This window comes from Vombatus ursinus, unplaced genomic scaffold, assembly GCF_900497805.2.
Source record: "Vombatus ursinus unplaced genomic scaffold, bare-nosed wombat genome assembly UNPS02014786.1, whole genome shotgun sequence".
NCBI lineage: Eukaryota > Metazoa > Chordata > Mammalia > Diprotodontia > Vombatidae > Vombatus > Vombatus ursinus.
This window is the reverse complement of record NW_020954564.1, coordinates 29,693,424-29,701,512: the sequence shown is the minus strand read 5'-3', so window position 1 is coordinate 29,701,512 and position 8,089 is coordinate 29,693,424. Positions and strand designations below refer to the sequence as shown.

The 8,089-nt window shown below is 35.7% G+C and overlaps 1 protein-coding gene across 3 annotated transcripts in view; it reads left to right on the top strand.

Moving 5' to 3' along the window:
- The window catches only part of SIAH1 (siah E3 ubiquitin protein ligase 1), a 55,203-nt gene that overhangs the window by 34,155 nt on the left and 12,959 nt on the right, over nucleotides 1-8,089 (top strand). The gene's annotated exons all lie outside the window — the stretch shown is intronic.

The window sequence follows — 8,089 nt, the reverse complement described above, 5'->3', positions numbered from 1 at the left end:
TGTGTGTGTGTGTGTGTGTGTGTGTGTGTGTGTGTGTGTGTGTGTGTTTTGGGCAGTTTCATTAGTGAAGTGGGTAGAATAGAGTCAGGAAGACCTGAGTTCAGATCTAGCCTCAGACACTAGCTGTGTGACTTGGTCAAGTCACTTAGCCTGCATGCCTTAGTTTCCTTATCTGTAAAATGATTTGGAAAAGGAAATGGTAAACCACTCCAGTGGCTTTGCCAAGAAAATCCCAAATGGGGTCATGGAGAGTTGGACATGACTGAAACAATTGAACAACAGATATCTATGTATAAATGTGTATGTGTATATATAGTAAATGTGTTATCAAAGTGCCTAGGATTAGATTTTATATGTATGTTCCTGAAGCCCAGCAGTGGTGTTTTGCACATAATAGGAGCTTAATGAATGCCTGTTCAGCAAAAGTATTTTGCTGGGTGTTGTGGGAGGAAATGATTATTAATATTAGTGTCACCATTATCTCATTATATAGTGCTTTATGGTTTACAGAGTGCTTTGCTTTCTGAATAATCCTGTGAAGTAGGCATTGTAAGTATTGTTATCCCCAGTTTACAGATGAGCAAACAGTCTCCAGAGAAGTGAGGTGACTTGCCCAAGGTCACAAGCTAATAAGTGGTGGAACCAGTACTTGAAGGCCAGGTCTTCTGATTCCCAAGTTATGTGGTTTTTCTCTTACCTCTTAAAGAAAGCTACCTGCTCTACAGGAGCTTACATTTTTAATAGTGGAGATAATTACACAAGTAATTTGCAGTGCAAGGCAAAGCATGTCAAGTGAAGCATAAACAAATGGTATGATCATTCAGAATAGGAAAAGAAGTAATTTATTACCAGTGGACAGGAAGGCTTCACGGGAAACGTGACATTTCAGAGGGATTTTGAAAAGAGGAGTAAAGATTTTGGCAGGTAGAAATTGGTGTCAGGAAATGGTAAAGTGTACATTTTGGCTGGAGCATAGTACATGAAAGGTAACAGCTTCAAATAAGAATGAAAAGGTAGGTTGGAACTGGATAGAGGGGGACTTTAAATTCCAAGTTAAGAAGTTTGGATTTTATTTTGTAGTCATTAAAATTTTAAAACATTGGTAGAATGTGATGTATTAACATAGATTGGATTGGAGAAGGGAGAGTTCTCAGGAAATCGTAGTAGTCTAAGTGATCCAGGGTTATTGCATTTGGGGTGGAAAGAGATACAATCAGTATGAATAAAGTGACTTTAAAAATTATCTGACAAACTACTTGGGAAAATAATTTGGAGCATATGATTAGAAGATTGAAGTAGTTAAGGGATCATATGAAGGCTCCCTGGAAATGGATCATTTCCAGTACCATAAATGGTGCTTTGTGGAAGCCAGCAGTCTTAATGCTATATGAAGATCAACGGTGTTTTGCTAGATTTAAAGTGTTGTTGTTCATTGATTAGTCGTGTCCTACTCTTTGTGACCTCATCTGGGTTGTGGGTTCTTTTTTGTTTGTTTGTTTTTTGGCAGACTGTAGTGGTTTGCCATTTCTTTCTTTCTCATTTTACGGCTGAGGAAATGGAGGCAAACAGGGTTTAGTGACTTGCTCAGGGGTCACTAAGTGTCTGAGGCTAGATTAGAATTCTGGTCCTCCTGACTCTAGGCCCAGCACTCTTTCCACTGTACCACTTAGCTGCCTCACTTCAACTGTAAAATGAGGATGATAATAGTAGCACCTATTTTTCAGGATTGTTGTAAGGATAAGATGAGATAATATTTGTAAAAAGTGCTTAGCACAGTTCCTGGCACACAGGTGCTATAAAAATGCTTATTCCCTCCCCCTTCCCAGGCATATATTTGTATTTTACCTAAATGTTATCAGTACTTTGAGAAATAGATATTGCACATGATGACCATAAAATAACTTTAAAAATGAAATTGATTATATTTTAAGACAAGGACAGCTACTTAACTAATATGGGATTAATTTCTGAAGCACCAGTCTTTGTATAGTTAGACCATTGACTAGTTATAACAAGGCTAAAAATTGATACAAAATTAGGAGAGAATAAAAGTAAGATATGGAGTACAATCAAGACAACTCCAGCATGGCATATTTTGACAAGCTGCTACAGCAAAAATGAGAATGAATAAAAGAACTGATGTCTATATCAACTGTCAGCATTTCCTAAGGAAGTTTAACTATTGTATCCCCTTCAGCCAGTGAAAACTTAATCCTTAATTCTTCTTGCTACGGCAACCGAGGCTGAGACTGGTTTAATATATAAACTTGTTTGCAAATTTTTTATTCATTTTGAACTTAAAAATAAAAAGACCAACCCCCCCCAAAACATTTTCATGTATACAGCACTACACAAAAAGAGGATTCAATATGAAACCATGAATCTCCATTTCATACTGCTTGCTTGCTTTTTTTTTTAATAACTGTAATGGATGTTATACATTGTTTTTAAAGCTACTTTGTTTTTCTGTGCTTCCTTCTGAGTTTTCTTTTGTTCTCTGTGGTGCACTTTCAATTTTTTTCTCCCTCCCTCTCTCCCTACTATGCACTGGAGAAGGCCATCATTGTACAAATTGTGTGTGTGTGTGTGTGTAAAACAATGCTATACATCTTTTTATCAGTTCTTTCTCTGGATGTGGATAGTCTTCCTTCATAGATCCTTTATAGTTGATTTGAATATTTATAACCCTCAAAATAACTTATTCATAGTTTTTTGAATAATATTGCTATCATTGTATACAACATTCTCTTGGTTCTGCTCGTTTCTTCATTATTTCATGCAAGTCTTTCCATGTTTTTCTAAAATCAACCAACTCATCATTTCTTATAGTGCAGTAGTATTCCATCACAATCATATACCACAACTTGTTTAGCCATTTCCCAATTGATGGGCATTCACTCAGTTTTCAGTGTTTTGCCACTACCGAGGTTGCTGCTTTAAAGTTCTTTTCCCTTTCACTGATTACCTTGGAAAACAGACCTAATGGTGGTATTGCTGCTTCAAAGGGTATGCACAGTTTTATAACACTTTGGTCATAATTCCAGATTGTTCTCCAAAATGGCTAGATCAGTTCACAGTTCCACCAACAATGTACTAGGGTCCCAGTTTTTCCACATCCCCTCCAACATTTGTCATTTTCCCCTAAGATTATTTTAGCCAATCTGATAGGTGAGATATCTAAAAAGTTGTAATTTGCATTTCTCTAATCAATAATGATTTAGAGTATTTTTTCATATGACTATAGTTTTGATTTCTTTATTGAAAAACTTCCTCTTTATATCCTTTGACCATTTGTCAATTGGGGAGTGACTCATTCTTATAAGTTTGACAAAGTTATGTACATATTTGAGATGTGAGACTTTTATCTGAGAAACTATATAAAAATTTCTCCCAATTTTCTGCTTTCCTTCTAATCTTGACTTCATTAGTTTTATTTGTACAAATTCTTTTAAATTTAATGTAATCAAAATTGTCTTACATCTAGTAATGCTGTCTTGTTCATAAGTTCTGACTCTATCCATAAGTATGATAGATAATGTGTCATATTCTTCTAATTTTCATATGATATCTCCCTTTATATTTAGGTCATGTATCCATTTTGACCTTATCTTGGTAAATGATATAAGATACTGGTCTGTGTCCAATATTTGCCAGATTGTGCAAACACTCTCTCTCTCTCTGTCTCTCTCTATGCATGCAGAAAGAACCACCACCACAAAACAATAGAAAATGAGCAATACAAAATTACAAAGAACAGTTTTGGGCCCCAAAGATGAAATGAGAAGGTAGCTCTCCCTAATTAATTCCTTTATTTTTGGGGGGGGGGGAGGTGAAAGAAATTTACCAGTGTAGAGTATTAAATTACACTGGTTTTGCTGATATTTTTCCTCCTCCTTTCTCTTTTTATTTTTTAAATAAAATCTTTAAAGGTAAAAACAATCTTTGTCTTATGAGATGATTATCTGAGAGGGAGAGTGATATAAGGGAAATTTAGGAGAGGTAACAACAAAGGTCAGGAGACCTTGCTGGATAACTAAAATAATGATGTCATTTATGTAGCTTTGAGGTTTGCAAAGTATTTTTACACACATTACCTTGTTTTTACCTCACAGTAATTCTTGAAGTAGGTTGGTCTTACAGGTATTTATCCTCAGTAGAGAGACTACAAATGAGAAGATATGTGCGTGTAATAGAGTGTTCTCTAACCTCACTAATTGAAACAGGCTGTTGACCCAAATAAGAAATCGATAAAACAGACATCAGCACAGACTTTTAACATTTCATGAGTAAGTTGTTGCAACCTAATTAATATAAGAAATCCCAAAGAGACTAGAAATCACTTCACCCAACAAACTTTTATTTTCTTTAATTTTTTAATTTTTAATTTTATTTTATTAACAGCCATGACTCTTTGGATGGCCACACCTGTTTAAAATATAAATTTTTTGGTTAAACATTGCAGAAGATCATGTGGTAGAAGATGGAAGGTATTTAAGGATGAAAGTGGGAGAACAGATGAAAATGGAAAAGAATGACAAAAATATTTAAATAATTAAAAAAAATTTGTTTTTAAATCATTTCCATTTCTGAAAATATTTCTCTCCTTCTGCTACCTTGCAAGCCATTCCTTGTAACAAAGAATAAAGAAGTGAGGGAAAACCATTCAACAAAACCAACAACACATCAACTGTATTTGATGGTATGTGTATTTTTCTACATTCATACCCCTTCCCTTTTCTTTCCTTCCCTTTTGCCCATACCCCTCCCCCAAGAAGGGAGGGAAGTACATTTCCTTAACTCTTTTCTTGAGCCAAGCTGGGTCATCATAATTACATAGTTCTCAGTATCTTTTTTTGGCTGTTCTTTAAGTTTACATTGTTGTCATTTTGTGTATTGTTTTTCTGCTCCAGCTTACTTGGCATCATTTCCTATGTGTCTTTCCATTCTTCTTGATGTAAAAGTTTTTATGATGAACCTTTTCATCACCAGCGAATGACTTCAACCACAACATTTGTATTCTTAATAGCACTGTTCCTGCTACAAGAGGGAGAAGAAAAATCATTAAAGAAAACAAATAGGAAAAGAGAAACTGGATTTGTATTAACCCCCCCCCTCCAAAAAAGGCAGAATATTAACTGCTGACCTAGCTTCCTATTTTCCTATCCAAATTTTTTATGAGCTGAATCCGTACACACATTAAGGACATCCCTGATAAAAGTTTGAGAAGGGAACAGTTGGTTTGCCTAAAGGATATTCTGTAGCAGACCACATCTTTATAGACACACAATTGACTGAAAGGTTAAGAGAATACAAGATCTCACAGCCTTCTTTGTTAAAGCATTGGTAGGGCAGAACACAACCTTAAAGGCTTTCCAAAAAAAGTGTTTCCTGTGTGCATATTAGTTATATAAAGTTCTTGGAAGATGTTACAAATAAATTTGTTCCCTAATTATTACTATCAAATGAGACACAAAATAGGGAAATGTAAGTTTACTAAAAGTGTTTGTGTTAGTATCATGGAGAATGTCTTGTGCAGAGTATAAATGGAAGAGGGAATCCCAGTGGTAAAGAGAGCTTCCAGATGATTTTTTTTTGCATATTATTTTGTACTGATTTCATCAAATCTCAGGTCATTGCAGAACTCCTTAAATGAGATCCTTAATGTTCCAAGAGAATTTGGCTTTACTATATACACTGGGTGAAGAAATTCTGGATGGTAGGCAGTGACATGCAATTGGATGGACAGCCCATAGACCTGGTACATCAGTACATAAGTATTGAACAGACATTGGGAATGGACAGAAACTGGTGCCAGAACCGAGTTGGAAGAGGGGAACCAGTCAGATTGCCTTTGGGAAATTTCATAATGCTTCTAATGACTAATTTATTATTATTATTATTTTTAAATTTTTTGTTGTAGATTTAAAAAAAAAAAGTTTGTCAGTTAACAAGCATCTTATCAAGTGCCAAGCACTGTGCAAGACCTTGGGGACATAAAGACAAAATGAAACAGTTCCTGCCTTCATGGACTTTATTTTCTTTTGGGAAAGATTATGTATACATACACACACAAGTGATTTTTTTCAGGGGTGAGGAGGTGGGATGGTGGTGGTAAAAGGCACTAGCAACTGAGAAGTTATTAGAAGCCTAATGTCAACGGTGGAGCTTGAACTGAGCATTGAAGGAAACTAGGAGTTTTGAGGAGTTGAGAGTTCAGGAGGACGTACATTCCAGGCATAAGGGACGACCAGAACAAAGGTAAAGAGTCAGGAGAGATGGAGTACAATGTAGGGGAACAACAAGAAAGCCTGCTTGGTGCTTAGACCTTAGTATTTGTTAAATGGATTAATGTGCAGTATGACTGTAAAGATAGGTTAGGTTATATTGTGAAGGGCTTTAAGTAGCAAACTGAGGTGTTTATCTTTCTTCTTGGAATAAATAGGGTAGCCACTGGAGCTGACTGAGTAGAGAAATGACAAGACAGATTTGTGCTTTAGAAAAATCAATTTGGCAGCTCTGTGAGAAGGATGGATTGGAGGGGGGGAGAAACTTAAGGATTTTGTTTGTTTTGTATCATCCTCATCTCTCAATATATTCCTCCACCTTTTATGCTACTTAGAGAGCCATCCTGTATAACAAAGAATAAATTTGAGAAGGAACAAACAAGACATAGAGTTCAACAAAACTAATCCACATGAACTGAGTCTGACATATATGCAATATTCCATAAGTTTCCCATCTCTACAGAGGAGGAAAAGAAGTGTAGTTCCTCATTTCTTCTTTAGCACTTGGTTTCTTTCTGTTTTTGTTCTTTCAGTTTACATTGTAGTTGTTTTGTCTATTATTTTCCTTATTCTACATCGTGTTTTCCGATACATATTTGAATTATTTACTTTTCTAATGTACAGTAATGCACAGTAGTAGTCCCTTACATTCATGTAGCGTCATTTGTTTAACCATTCCTCCGTTAATTGGAATCATCTGCTACTTTCTCTGCCACCATAAAATATCACTATGAATATTTTGGTTCATATGGAACCTTTCTAGAAAGGAAGGCTCTTTGACTTCTTAAGGCTCGTTTTTTTTATACTTATATTATTACAATGATGATTAATGGTTGTGAGTCATGAAATACAGTAATTTCAGAAGAATTAAAGTTGAGGGTCATCCAAAGGGCAATGAAGAAGTGTGGGTATGAATAGGTGTTCTGTTATTTCTCTTGTGAAAATTTTGATTTGTAAAAATGTAAGAAATACATGATCAGAAAAGAAGGTGGGTCTGTCATTGTGAGATCAGAGGATGGACAGCCCAAGTGCCCCATCTTTATCCATACAACATGAAGAGAACCTAAGGAAGGACCATAGCAAGTTGGGTGGACCCGTTCTGCCCCAAACTATGACAAGACATGGACAGACGACTTTCAAAAGATGAGAAGCCATGGATGGATTGCAGCTGGTACTAAGGGAGAACCCATGTGGATAAAATTACAGATCTGTCAAAGTAAGGGTCCAGGATAGAAATTTTAACAGAAATCAACAACAGATAAATCATATTAGACTCCCATTATATAGGGAAGTAAATAGAGATTGACCTTGATTAGTTTCAATGACCATACTAGATTCTTTTCTTTCTTGGGGAAGGGGAATGTAATTTTTGGTACATTTTAGTTAATTTAACTTGCTCAGTAGGCCAGGATCCTGGAGCTAGAATGCTATCTAGCAATAAAGTACTTGTGTAGTAGGATCTTAACACCAAAAGAACATCTTTTTTGCCTTTTTTAGTAGATATAGGAAAAGGCTGGCAAATTGGCTAATTAAATGTGTGTGTGTGTGTGTGTGTGTGTCTGTGTCTGTGTGTATATATATATGTATATGTATGTATGTATGTGTACCTTAAAAAAAACAAACAAAAAGACGAGATCCTTAAAAAAAACAAAGAAACAAAAAGACGAGATCCTGTGCCTGAGCCTTTGGGGCCTCCCCCATGACTCCTCAGGGGTTCCTCACCTACTCTTCATTGGAAGTCCCAGAAAGTCTAACAATTAAAAAACAAAAACAAAAATCATTTTCCCCCCATAGCATTTATTTTC